Source organism: Sus scrofa, chromosome 1 (assembly GCF_000003025.6).
Source record: "Sus scrofa isolate TJ Tabasco breed Duroc chromosome 1, Sscrofa11.1, whole genome shotgun sequence".
NCBI classification, from domain to species: domain Eukaryota; kingdom Metazoa; phylum Chordata; class Mammalia; order Artiodactyla; family Suidae; genus Sus; species Sus scrofa.
This window is the reverse complement of record NC_010443.5, coordinates 269,641,527-269,654,839: the sequence shown is the minus strand read 5'-3', so window position 1 is coordinate 269,654,839 and position 13,313 is coordinate 269,641,527. Positions and strand designations below refer to the sequence as shown.

The window sequence follows — 13,313 nt, the reverse complement described above, 5'->3', positions numbered from 1 at the left end:
AGTTGTTGCGGAGTGGCTTTTGTTTATGAAACATTTAGGTTTTCCCTTAACTTTTTTTGGCGGGGTGGGGGGCCCGAAGGGTGCGGGGAGTGGATTGTTTCATAGTTTTCTGGTGAACAGGGAGTGGAGAGGGAGCCCTGGGTTTGGCAGGATTTCATTTCTCCCTCTGTGCTGTCTGCCGGTCAGAATCTGGGGAAGGTGATGCGAGGGGAAAGGGACCAGACAACACAAGAGGGGGTGGGGGGACCTCTGCGCATCACCTGGAAGAAGGCCCCCCCTCCCACCCCAAAGGGGAGGCCAAGCTCAGAATGGGCTTCGGGCGGCCAAGGTCAGCCCCGGGGCCTGGTTAGACCGTCCCAGGCCGGGCCTTCAGGAGAGCAGAGCCGGCCTCCCGCGTTCCCTCGGCGTCTCGGACGCGACCCAGTGCCTGGCGCTCGGAAAACCTTTGGGATCGGGGCAGATATATCCCTGCCCCCTCGCTCCACGCCTTAGACGCCAGGAAACCGAAGAAGCCGCCAGGAACAAAGGCGGGGCTGCTTTACAAAGGCAAATAACAAACACGTTTACTTTTTTTTTTTTTCCACGTAAGCGGGTGGCCAGGCAACTTTGGGGTCCAGGCGGCGCCGGGGCTGTAAGAATTGCCCCCGCGTCCGCCGCGCCGGGCCGGCCCAGGGCGCATGCGCGGGCCGGGGCGCAGGAGGCCGCGGCCGCCCGCGCAGCCTCGCTCGGGCCGGTCTCCGTGGCAACGGGCTCGCGGGGGGAGGGGCCGGGCGCGCGGGCCGCGGCGGCTGCTATTTCTGCCGCTTCCTGTTCCTCGCGGCCACGTCGCCATGGCAACGGTGTTACTCACCGCGGCCGCTTCCCGGCTCGGCTGGCGCGCGTGACCCCGGCCTCCCGCGCCCCCTCGTCTCTCACTTGCTGTGCTCTCGCTCTCCCCCCCGGCGTCCTCCTCCTCCGGCACCGGGCCCCCTCCCGCGCGCCCCGGTGCCCCCGCTTTCCCCTCCTTCCCGGCCCGCCCTGCCGGTGCCCGCGGCCCGGGAGGGAGGGAGGGAGATTGATGGGGGACGCTTATTAAAAAACATTGTAACCGTTTCCGTTTTTATTACGTTGACAAGGGAGCGTTATTTACTGTTATTGTTTGCCGAGCCGGCCTCGCCGGAGCGCGGGCGGCCTCCCGGGAGCTCACCTTTTGGGCGGTCCTGGGAAGTCGCGGGTGGGAGCGGGAGGCGAGGGCTGGGCCAAGCCCGGGGGGTGGGGGGGCGAGGCCCTCCAGGCCGCTGGGTTCGCTCCTCGCCCAGTTCCCCCGCGGGGAGCCCGGCCGACCCCCTCGCTGGGAGTGTTTGCGCGAGGAGAGACCGCAGAGGCCCGGTGACTCGTGTTGAAGGAGAAAGGCAACAAAAAAAAGGAACAGATGACTTCATTCTCGGGAAGGCTCCGTCCTACGTGGACCAATTTCCTGGGGACTGTGGTGGAACAGCCCCGCTGCTGCTGCTGGAAGCACCAGAAACTAAACCACATAAAGACCAGAAAATTCTCAGCCTTGCCTGAACCGAGCAAGGACAGGCTGGTGGCGCGTGAGCCCTGGGTGTGAAAGGAGGAGGGTCGAATTTCTGCACCCGCGTTGGGGCTTGGCTTCTGACAAACCTCCCCACCTGGACTCCTGACCCCTGAGAGGGTAAGCACCTGCCCCAAGGTCACACAGCCAGTTTGCATCCGCTCAAACATCTGCAGAGACAAAAGCAGTAGAGGCCAGGGAACGGAGCCAGTGGTTGGACTCGCGGCCTTGGAAGAGGGAGAGGCTCAGCTGGAGGCCCGGCGAGGGGAGATTAACTCGGCAGGTATAAACCCTGGCTGGTCGGACGCCTGCTTATCCCAGCGGAGCCCTCAACTGGAGGGTTTGCAGCGGGTGTGTCCGCGGGGATCAGAGGGACCTGAAGGACGCCCCACCTTCGAGCCTCTGCTGGGATGCCAATCTCATCCTGCAAATTCAAGTTTGCAGTTCCGTCCCTAACTTAACTCCATCTTTAGCCAAAATGCAAACAGTTGTGCTCTGGACAGAGAAGCAGAGGAAAAAGCCAGAGGAAAAAGGCCCGAGTTCACACTCTAAAAAGGACCTTTAAAAAATATTTCTGCTATAAACAAACGACTTCTAACGACCAGACCAGGTTTTGGAAACTGAGCTTTCAGTGACTCTTCGTAGCCTGCTTTTTAATTTTGTGTGTGTGTGTCCCCTTCCAAGGGCAAGAGCCTCTGGTCACTGTGGCCTCTCCCAGTCTCTTGGCTTTAGATGATCAACAAGAGCTTTCGCTGCCTCTGCGGGGTCTCCGGAGTCTGCTGAAAGGGCCACTTCCCAGCTAAGGTCTTGGGGTCTGGGTGTGGCAGCAGGATCTTTTGCTCTGTTTGCAGCACCCAGGCAGAGCTCTCAGCTTTGGAGCCCTCTCTGAATGTATGGACCAAAATCTTGGGCTCCAAGAGGAGACCCCCCCCCCCCCGCCACACACACACACACCGCACCTTCACCCAGCTTGCTGCCAGCCCCATGATACGGGGAGTCAGTAGAAGAAGTGGGAAACCAGCCCCCCACCCCCGGGGCTAGCCTTCCAAGCAAACCTATCTCTGGGAGCGGGTAGCAGATTCCAAGAACTGAGCTGGTGTGAGAGTCATGCTCCTGGGGCAGTGTCCGAATAGGACCTGGTTGACAGGTGACACCCAGCATCATGGAATTTCAGAGCGGGGAGGACCTTGGAGATTATTAGACCACAGTCTGGCTGCTCTGTTTTACAGATGGGCAAACTGAGGCCCAGAGAGGGGAAGTGACCTGCCTGGCATCTGCCACTCGTTAGATCCAGGCGCCTTCCTTCCATCTGGATGCTCACTGCCCCACCTTGATTCTCCTCGGGAATCATCTGGCTGATTAGAAAGGGGTCAGGGTGGGACAGGATAGCTATGGTGAGACAACAGGAGGGGCCAATGTCAGGCTGCCTGGGTTTGAAGAGAGACCTTGGACAAGCAGATGCTTCTCTCTGGGCCTCAATTTCCTTATGTGTTAAATGGGGATAAGTACTCACCCTAAGTCTGTGTCTGAAGGAATAAAGGAGATGGTACAGGAAGAGCACCTGGGCTCAGGCCTGGTCCAGACTGGTACTTAACTGATGCTGGCTGCGATGCTGATGGTGGTGGTGACACTGGTGTTTGTAGTGGGCAGAATGGTGCCCCCTGCCCCCCAAGATCTGTCTGCCTCCAATCCCTGGAAACCATGAATGTGCCCTTATTTGAAGGGTCTTTGTAGATGTTGAGGATATTGAGATGAGGTCATCCTGGGTTACCCAGATGGGGCCTCAGTGTCATCCGAAGTCTAAGGCAGGGACGCAAGAGGAGAAGGCCGTATGCAGGCTGAGGCAGAGATGGGAGTGATGCAGCCTCAAGCCAAGGGACACCTGGAGTGGCCAGAAACTGGGAGAGCCAAGGAGGGATTCCTCCCAGTGTCTTGGGAGGGAACACAGCCCTGCTGACACCTTGATTTTGACCTTCCAGCCTCCAGAACTCTGAGATGAGATTTTTTTTTTTTTCTTTTCCTTTTCGGCTGCCCCATGGCATATGGAGTTCCTGGGCCAGGAATCCGATTCGAGCTGCACTTGTGACCTACACCGCAGTTGCACCACACCAGATCCTTCAACCCACTGTGCCAGGCCGGGCCTTGAACCTGCGTCCTGCAGCTACAGAGACGCACCACCAATTCCGCGTTGTACCACAGCGGGAACTCCAGGAATAATCTTGTTTTAAGGCCCAGGTTTGTGGTAATTGGTTATGCAGCCACAGGAAACTAAGACAGAGGGGATGCTAGCTCTGATGCCGCAGGGATGGTAATGGCAGTGACCCTGGCAGTGATAATGGCAGTGATGGTGATGCTTAGAGCGGCTGCCTGAAGAAGTATCACCAGCTGGGTGCCAGCCGAGGAACCACTCTAGGCCTCTCCTTTGGCTTCTGGTAGCTCGGGCAGCCCTTGGCTTCTAGATGGTTCGCTGCAACCCTCCACGCCTGTCTTCTCTCTTCACCTCGTCTTCCCTCTGTGTGTATCTGTCTCTGTGTCGACATGTTTCCTTTTTATAAGGACACCAGTCCTATTGGATTAGGGCCCGCTTTGCAGACCTTAACTCGACTTCCTCTGTAAAGACCGGATCTCCAATATAAGGACTATATAGACATATGCATATGTATGTATACGACTGCGTCACTTTGCTGTACGGCAGAAATTGGTAAATCAATTACCAATTGGTAAATCAACTACCCTTAAATAAAAGAAAATGGTAAATCAACTACCCTTAAATAAAAGAAAATAAATTAAAAAAAATTTTAAAGGCCCTAGCTCCAAAAAGGTCTCCTTCTCAGGACCTAGGAGCTAGGACTTCATCATATCTTTTAGGGGGACACAGTTCACCCCATAATGTGATGATGATGGAGAGGATGCTGGTGACAGAGACGAGTGTGATAGTGATGGTGACAATCAGAGGCCTAAGCCCTGGACCCCCAGACTCTGTAGGAGCTACTGAGGGAGCTGCGGTCAGGTCCCAAGGCTTTCTAGAGGAGTCTCTGCTCTGCGTGAAGACCCAGGTGGAAGCATCCCGCTGAAGGAGAAGAGAAATGAGAAAGACGATTGCAGGACATCCTTGTCAAGTTAGGGCCAGGGCAAGAGCCAGACACCCTTCTGGAAGCTCTTGCCATACCAGCTGCGAGGCCTCAAGTAAGCCCTTTAATCTCTTGGTAGGTGCTGCACTGCCTTTTTTTTTTTTGCTTTTTAGGGATGCACCTGCAGCATCTGGAAGTTCCCAGGCTAGGGGTCTAATCTGCCACAGTAAAGTGGGATCCAAGCCGCCTCTGCAACCTGTTCCACGGCTCAGGGCAATGCTGGATCCTTAACTCACCAAGCAAGGGCAGGGATGGAAGCTGCGTCCTCATGGATCCTAGTCAGATTTGGTTCTGCTGAGCCACGACAGGAACTCCTCAGGGGGGGTTGGGCCTGATTCTTTTTTTTTCTTTTTGGCTGCCCCAGGGCATATGAAGTTCCTGGGTCAGGGATGAGATCCCAGCCGCAAGCAGTTGTGACCGACGCTGCAGCTGCGGCAGCCCAGGTCCTTTAACTCCTTCTGCCAGGCTGGGGATGGAACCTGCATCCTGGCACTGCAGAGGCACCACCCTCCCGTTGTGCCACAGCAGGAACTCCTGGACCTGATGTTGTAGAAGCTGCCCCACTCCAGGTGCTGAGAAGCTGGGATTCCAGCGCTGCTGCAGTAGCCCAGCCGGCCCCAAGCCAGGGTGGGGCGCATCAGGGTGAGTGAGCAGCAGGAAGAAGGGGACAGGATGGCTCTGCTGATGGATCCCTGGGTGCCTGCCTCCTCCCCCTCACATAGAGGGCACTTGTTAGTTTTATACGGGTGCCAGTCTCCTGGCCCCTCTCAGCTGCCAGAAACCTCCCTGAGGGCAGGGCCCTTGGGCTGCTGACCTAAGTGCCCTGGGGAGCCTGGCTGGGTCCTCAACACAATGCAGATTGAGCATGGCGGTGGGGGTGGGGAGGTTGTACACAACAGCTAGCCCTGCCCCCCTCTTTTCATGGGACACAAGGAAGCCAAGACAAGGTGGGGGTGGCCACCTATATTTGCATGCGATCTTTCTCCACCAGACCCAGGGCCACTCAAGGAAGCTGTGCGACAAGCTGAGCAGAACAGCAGAGTCAGCCTGGCCTGGCCTTTCTTCCGGAGCCCGAGGTGCACGGTAACCATAGCAGCAGGCAGACTGAGCCCGGACCACAGAAGGCCCACGGGTCTCTGGCAGAAGACAGGCAGGGTCAGGCCGCTGGATTTCTCTTCTTAGACACAATCACATGGACTCCCCCCTCAACTTCTCTTCCTCCAGCTTTTGCAGAGCAAGAACCATCATAATAGCCCACGCTTCTTCATTGGTGCAGTCATGGCCATCACACACTCTTGGAGTTCCCGTTGTGGCCGGCGGGTTAAGAGCCCAACCGGTATCCACGAGGATTCGGGTTTGATCCCTGGCTCTGCTCACTGGGTTAAGGATCCCGTATTGCCATGAGCTGTGGGGTATGTAGGTCGCAGACACAGCTTGGCTCCGGTGTTGCTGTGGCTGTGGCGTAGGTCGGCAGCTGCAGCTCCAATTCAGCCTCTAGCCTGGGACCTTCCATATGCCATTGGTGGGGCCCTAAAAAAGCAAAAACAAACAAGACAAGCAACAAAACAAGCACACACTCTTGCCAGGCATGGTCCTAGGTGCCAGGAGGGAGAGGACAGCAAGACTCAGTTCCTGGCTTTGGGCAGCTTGCGTTCCAGGGAAGGTGGAGACAGAGGCCAAAGAAATAAGGCCAATATCAAGAGCTGGGGAGCCAGACAAGTTAGAGACAACAGAGGGGAAGGGGCTAGACTGGAGGACAGAAGGCTGGAGTTTGGAAAGAGAGGGCAGGGCGGTGAGGAGGTGCCGGTGGCCTGAAACCTGGTTGAAGGGAGGGAGGGAACCCTGCAGAGAGCCCCGAGAGGTCCTGGACAGGGGAACAGCAAGTGCAAAGGCCCTGAGGCGGCCCATCCTGATGCCCTGGGGGCGGGGGTGGGGTGGGGGGTGTGCCACGTGCATGCTCACAACCTTATTAAGGCTCAGATTTTCTCTGGGCATTCCTGAAGCCAGTGTGGGTGAGGGGCGCAGGGAGCGAGCCAGGAGCCAATGTGTGTTTTTAAAGAATCTTTCTGGTTTCTGAGTGGATCACACACTGAAGGAGCCAGAGGGAAGCTGGGAGCTGATCAGTGAGGAGCTGATGGAGTCGTGGGGAGAGGGTGGTGGCCTGGGTGGGGACAGCAACAGTGGGAGAGAGAATTGGCTGGATTCAGGGTTTATTTCCAGCAGAGCCATCAGGATTTGCCAAAGGATCCGATGTGGATGTAGAAGAAAGAAAAACATCAAGGGTGACTGCAGCGTTACCAGCAGTGGGGAGTCTTCCTAAGATGAAGACTACAGGAGAGGAGTTCCCTCTGCGGCTCAGCGGGTTAAGAACCCGACTAGTATCCATGAAAATGCGGGTTCCATCCCCGGCCTTGCTCAGTTGGTTAAGGATCCAGCGTTGTTGTGAGCTGCAGCATAGGTCAAAGATGCAGCTCGGATCTAGCTCGGATGGCTGTGGCTGTGGCATAGGCCGGCAGTTGGAGCTCCAATTTGACTGCTAACCTGGGAATTTCCATTCCCAGCCCGGAAAAGAAAAAAAAAAAAAGACTACAGAAGAAGTGGAGGTGGGGCGGGGTGGGGACTTCAGAGTTGGCATTTGGACACGGGATGGCTGAAAAGCCGATTTGATACCCACCTTGTGCCCTGAGAGTCATCAGATTCTGTCATTTAATTCACATCACAGCCCTATGATGTAATTACCACTGCAAACCCCATTTAACAGATGAGGAAGCTGAGGCCCAGAGAGGCCACTGGCCCAAGGGCAGGAGCTGGGGAGGATATAAACCCAGGCAGTCTTATTTCAGAGCCCGTCCTCTTATTCGTCCAACCAGACGCACGTCTGTTTGTCCGTTCCTTTCCTGTGGTCTGTCTGCACTGCCTGCTAAGCCTTGCTCTCAGGTCTGGTAATGCCGTGATTCCTTCATGCTACACACTGCAGGCACCGGGGAGATAGCAGCGAGCCAGCCAGACTCTGGCCCAACGGGCATGGAGCTGACTTCCTAAGGAGGAGACAGCCAGGTGACAGCAAAGAGAAACACGGTGACAAGGTGCTCCCAGACTGTGCTAAGTGTAGCCGAGAAAAACAGAAGAGCAGCCGTCGTGTGCTCATTCAGAAGAGTGACTTGGTCACACACTGTAGAATAGCTGGGGCTGCCTGGGAGGACAGGCGACATCTCAGAAGCAGCCAAGCCAAGAGTAAAGAGGAATGGCATTTCCAGCAGAGGGAACAGCAGATGCAAAGGACCTCACGGTGGGAGAGCGAGGAGGGCTAGGTTGGCAGCACCAGGCGTAGCCAGGGGCCGAGTGCCCACAGAAAGCAGCCACAAAGAGGAGGCAAGCTGGGCCAGAGGCAAGTGAAACTGTGAAATAAATCAATGCAGAGAGGAAGGGGCTCTGGCCTCACAGGCAAGTGGCCCTGGGGACCCAGAAGGACGTGGAGGTGGCAATGACCGCTAAACCTGAAACACATGAGTTTGGGCTGTGACTCTAGTGGATACCGATGGCGGGGGGGGGAACTGGGGGGCCCAGGCCCCCAGAGGGTGAAGAACCCCCCCCCCAGCCCTTCCCACTTCCTTTACCAGAACTTGAACCCAGGGCTGACTCCACAGCGGTGCCCTGAAGCACCAGGCTGTTCCATGCCCTACCCCACCCCCGGGAGGCTACCAACTGCCTTCGAGGAGACTCAGGGCACAGCAGCATCCGCCTTTCTGGCACCAGTGATTCTGATCATCTAGAAAGAGCCAGGCTGACCCCCAGGGCCACCCAGTGAGTCATTCATTCACTTGCTCACCCACTCACACACTCGACAACCATTAGTCACTTTTCAAGGCACTGGTACTGGGGACAGGGGACACAGCAGAGCATAAGACCAAGTCCCTGCCATCAAGGGGCTGAAGGTTTATTAACAAATGAAAAGCCAGGTAGGGGCAGGTGTGGTGCCGAGGAAGGAGGTTTCACTGTCAGAGATGGGCCCTCCTCCTTTCCTTGGTCCACTGCCAACCTGGGGACAAAGTCAGGCCCACAGTAAAGCAACCCCCCCAATGCCCAGGGGCCTGTGTCTGAACTGGGGAGGGGCTCATAGCACGGGTCCCCACCCCCACTGGCCATGGGGGCCTAGGCTCAACTCAGACAGCCCCCCACCCCCGCCCTCTGACCTCTGCCTGTACACACAAAGCGGTGTGGGGGACAGAGACAGAACACCCCCTGCAGGCTGGAGGGCTGGAGGCAGGGCTGAATACTTAGAATGACAGGCAGCAGATAAAACAGCTATCAGCAGCCACTCCCATCCAAACCCTCAGCACTCAGGGCGGTGCTAAGAGTATTCCCCTTGAGCTCAGCACAGCCCATGAGGGTTGGACGGTCGTGAGCCCCATTTTATGGAGGAGAAAACTGAGGCTCCATGGACGCAGTGACTTGCTTGGTAGAGCCAGGGCTCCAACTCAGGGCTGACCATACTCGGCCGGCCTTGGTAGCAGGGTGGGGAAATCGGCCCTCAAGCAGCTCCCACAGGTACCCATGCCCGGGTGGGCCAGGTGCCCCACCAGATGCCTCACCTCTCACCACAGTCCTGAGGGCAAGCAGCTGCATTAGGCCCCTATTACAGGGGAAGAAGCGGGCCCCCAGGGCAGGGAGTCAGTCCCCCCCCCCATTACACAGCTAGTAAGAGGGGGTGAGATTCGAACCTAGGACTGTTGGACTCCAGGGCCCAGGTTCCCATGTATCTAGGCAAGGGGGGAAGAGTTTGGGACCAGGGGGTCCGAGACCTCTGGTACGCAGGCCCTCCACGCAAGCCCACGGCGTCCACACGCCAGGCGCCCAGAGGCCAGCGCAGTGCTGCACAGCTACTGTTCCCTGGCTGTTACCGTTTCTGCTGTCCCCACCCACGCCCAACCCCTCTACCCTGGGGGCTGCCCTCAACTGCTGGGTCCCAGAAATATGGTGGCTCCTCTGTGGGAGGGCACACTGGGGATTCTGCTTTCCAGAAACTTCGGCCTGGTCAGGAGTAAACCAGGCCCCCAGAGCCTCAGAAAATGCAGCCGCCAAACCACCAGAGTCTCCCCAGCCCAGTACCCCACCATGCCCGCCCCAGCCTTAGCTTAGGCTGAGAAGGGAGGTGCCACCAGGGGTGGGAACACTAGGTCCCCTCTCTCTGCCTCCTCCAGGGGCCAGCCCTCCCCCCACGACTGCTGCAGTGATGGTGGGTGTGTGTGTGTGTGTTGGGGTGGGCGGTGGGCAGAAAGAGCGGATGGGAGAGGGAGGGAAGGAGAGAGAGAGAGAGAGATCCAGACTGAGCAGAGGGCTGGGTGACAGAGAGACAGCAACGCAAATACACAGAGAGAAGGAGGAAGCTTGAAAGCTGGAGAGAGAGGGGGAGACAACAGAAGGGAGAGAGAGACACCAGCGAGGGGCCAGCCTGGCAGCAGGAATCAGAATCCTGAAAGCAGAGCCCTGACGGCTGGATGGGGAGAGATGGGGGCGGGGAGGGAGCTGCGCCGAGAGTGCAGCTGGGGGCCCTGAGCAGGGGTGGGGGCTGAGGCTGGGGGGGGGGGCCTTAGCTGGGCCAGTGCTTTCTTCATATGACATGGCCAGCCAGCCCGGGGAATGAGGGAAGCAGGGGACCACAGGGTGGCTCCCTCAGCCCCCACCCCGCCACCTGCCTCGGGGCAAGAACGGGCGCCGGAGGGTACCAGCCCAGAAGGCTGGTGTTGGGACCCCGAGGCTCCCTGCCCTTGAGCCCCCAAATCCGTCTTCTCCCTGCATCAGCCTGGGCTGTGTGACCTTGGGCAGGGGCTTTGCCTCTCTGGACCTTAGAGCCCCCCTGAAAGGTGCTGAGCTCAGTGTGGGTGGATGCGCCGAGGGCATGCAGAGTCCTCCTGCCGCCTCTGTGGATGAGAAATAGGGCCTGTGGTCCACGGCTGCTGTGACAATGAAGAGAGAACTGTGGAAACTGTGAAGTGCGATGGACAAAGGGTTGTGTGTCTTAAATGGTCATTCGCAGAACTTAAGGCTTTTGAGGCGAGTCCCCAGGAAGACACAGCCACAGCCGCGTGGACCCCACACGTGGGGGAGGGCTGTTCCGGGGCGGCAGGTCCCACTGGAACCAGGCTGAAGCCTAGGGAGTCCTGGAAAGGCTTGGGCATCCACGGGGCCCCGCTGCAGGTTAACTCCAGGAACCCCCAAGCCCCAGGTCCCTTCGCGGGCCCCCCCCCCTCCACCCATCCTGTGGTCCAGGAGGAACCTGCCCAGAGCAGCGGGAGACGGGGCCCGGGAAGGAGGCCGGGGTCGGTGTTCCAACCGGGGGAATCGGTTCCCTTCGCTGCAGGCAGCGGGGAGGGTGCGGGGAGCGGAGAGCGGGGGAGGCGGAGAGGGGGGCCGGGAAGAGGGCGAGGGGAGCGGGCGGCCGGGAAGGAGAGGCACACGCGGAGAGGGATTGAACCTTGAGAGAAGCCGCCCAAGGAAAGGAGTAAATGAGGAGAGAAGGGAGGGAAGAGCTGCGGGGCCGCGGGAGCCCAGCGTGCGGCGGCGGGCAGGCTCCGCGGCGGAGTCTTCCAGAGACAAAGGCCCGGAGGCCGGCGGAGGAGGCGGGAGGAGGAGGGGGGGGAGCAGGGGAGGGGAGGCGGCGGGGAGGGGGCCGGGGAGGGATGCGCTCAGCCCGGACCCGGCGCCGGGGCTCCAAACCCGGCTGAGCCCGTGCCCTCCGCCCTCCCCTCCAGCTGAGGCTCTGACCCGCGGGAGAGGGGAGCGCGCTCCAAACTTAAGAGGGAGAAAAGTCTGCCAGCTGCCCTTGGGGCTGTCACAACAGATAAAACCTCATCCAGGCTTCACCGGGAGCGGCCCTGCGCGCTAATGCACAGCAGCGAGCTAAAAATACTGGCTTGAGCTGGGGGGGGGGGCGAGGGGGAGAGGAAGAGGAGGGAGGGGGAGGAAGAGGAGGGAGCGGGAGGAAGAGGAGGGAGGGGGAGGGGAGAAGGATGGCGAGGAGGGGGGAGGGGGGAGAGGGAGGGGAGCAGGGGCTCAGGCAGCCCCGGTTTTCCTCCGCGTCCTAATGACCCAGATGTGCAGCTGCGGGCGATGACTGCTTGGGGAACTGCAAATCACCGGCCCCGGCGGGCTCTCCCTTGGACGGGGCGAGGTGGGGAGGAAAGAGCTGGAGAGAGGAAAGGAGAGAGGCAGGGAGTTCGAGGAACCCAGGGAAGAAGCAGGTCTAGGTGGGCTGGGCTCTGAAGGGCAGGGATCGGGAGGCAAGGGGAGGGGGAGGAGGAAGGGGGAGGGGAAGGAGGGAGGGGGAGGAGGACCCGAGGGGGAGCGAAGGAGCCAGAGGGAAAGGGGGAGGGGCAAGGAGGGGGGAGGGGAACCGGAAGCGGAAAGGGTGGGGAGGGGGTGGCAGATCAACCCTGGGGTTCTGAGAGGGAGACCTCCAGCCCTCTGCCCTAAGTCCCACCCCTGGAGTTCGCGTTGTGGCTCAGGGGTAATGAACCCTGACTAATATCCATGAGGAGGTAGGTTCGATCCCCGGTTGCCTCGATGTGTGGTGTAGGTCGCTGATTCAGCTGGGATCTGGCGTTGCTGTGGCTGTGGTGTAGGCCTGATTCAACCCCAAGCCATGGTTGCAGCCCTAAAAAGGCAAAGATAAATACAAAACCCCCAGACCAGCCTTGGATATCGGGGGCTTTGGCTGGGAGTGTCTGAGTGGTGCCACAGGCCTGTGCCAGGTAGCACCCCCGTCTTTGGCCAGGTCATTGGAAGAATGGCCCCCAGGCTGGGTCCTTGGAGAAGACCTGGTGGTTATGTAACCCAGTCCCAGCTACACTCTGATATAGGCTGAGTTAATATTCAGAATGCCCGGTGGCAGGAGGGACCCGCGCTGTCCCCGCTGGGCAGATTTACTCACTCATTCAACAGCATCCACTGCGCACCTTCTCGGAGCCGACCTGTGCTGGGGAGAAAGAGACAAGAAAGTGCCTGCTCCACAAGGACGAATGTCCTTGGACACCCCCCCACACCTGCCCCCCAGCATCCCAAGGGCGGGCGTGCCAGACAGGGAGACAGCAAGAGAAGGTCAGCAGGGGTAGGAGTGGGCTGGCATGAAGGCCTTGCCCAGCAGATGGCATGGAACCTAAAACCTGAATGTTGAAGGTACAGGGCAGGATTCAAACCCAGGCCCAGGCGACACCAATCCAGGAAGGTACCTGGGACTTCAGGGCCAAGGGTAGCCAGGGCTTGGTGAATGGGGAAGGCCCGGAGGCCAAGGGACCTCGGAGCCCAGGAGTTATGGAAGTGACATCTACCCCTCCTTGGTTCCTTAGCAACCTGAGATCTCCCAGTCCCAGTGCACTGTGACCTGAAGCTGGCAGGCCATCCTCGTGGAAGTGAGCAGGTGTGCCAGCATCTGGGACAGACACTGCCAGGCCTTGCTTGGCCCGGTGGTACTGGGAAAACTTCCCGCCCTCTCTGCGAAGCAGGGTCCCTTTTCTTTGCTTCCTCAGTCTCTATCACCTGTGTCAGGAACTGGCCATGGCCTTATGGGGTCAGGATGGCCAGGTGAGGTCAGGATGGCAGATTGAGGTCTGAGGCCCACGCGCTCTCCT

The 13,313-nt window shown here is 58.9% G+C and overlaps 1 long non-coding RNA gene across 1 annotated transcript; it reads right to left on the bottom strand.

Annotated features, from left to right (window-relative positions):
• LOC110256391 lies at window positions 8,599-13,035 on the bottom strand. Its single transcript, XR_002337830.1, has 2 exons — window positions 12,617-13,035; window positions 8,599-8,725 (listed from the first exon to the last, which is right to left on the bottom strand). It is a non-coding gene; the product is annotated as an uncharacterized LOC110256391 (long non-coding RNA).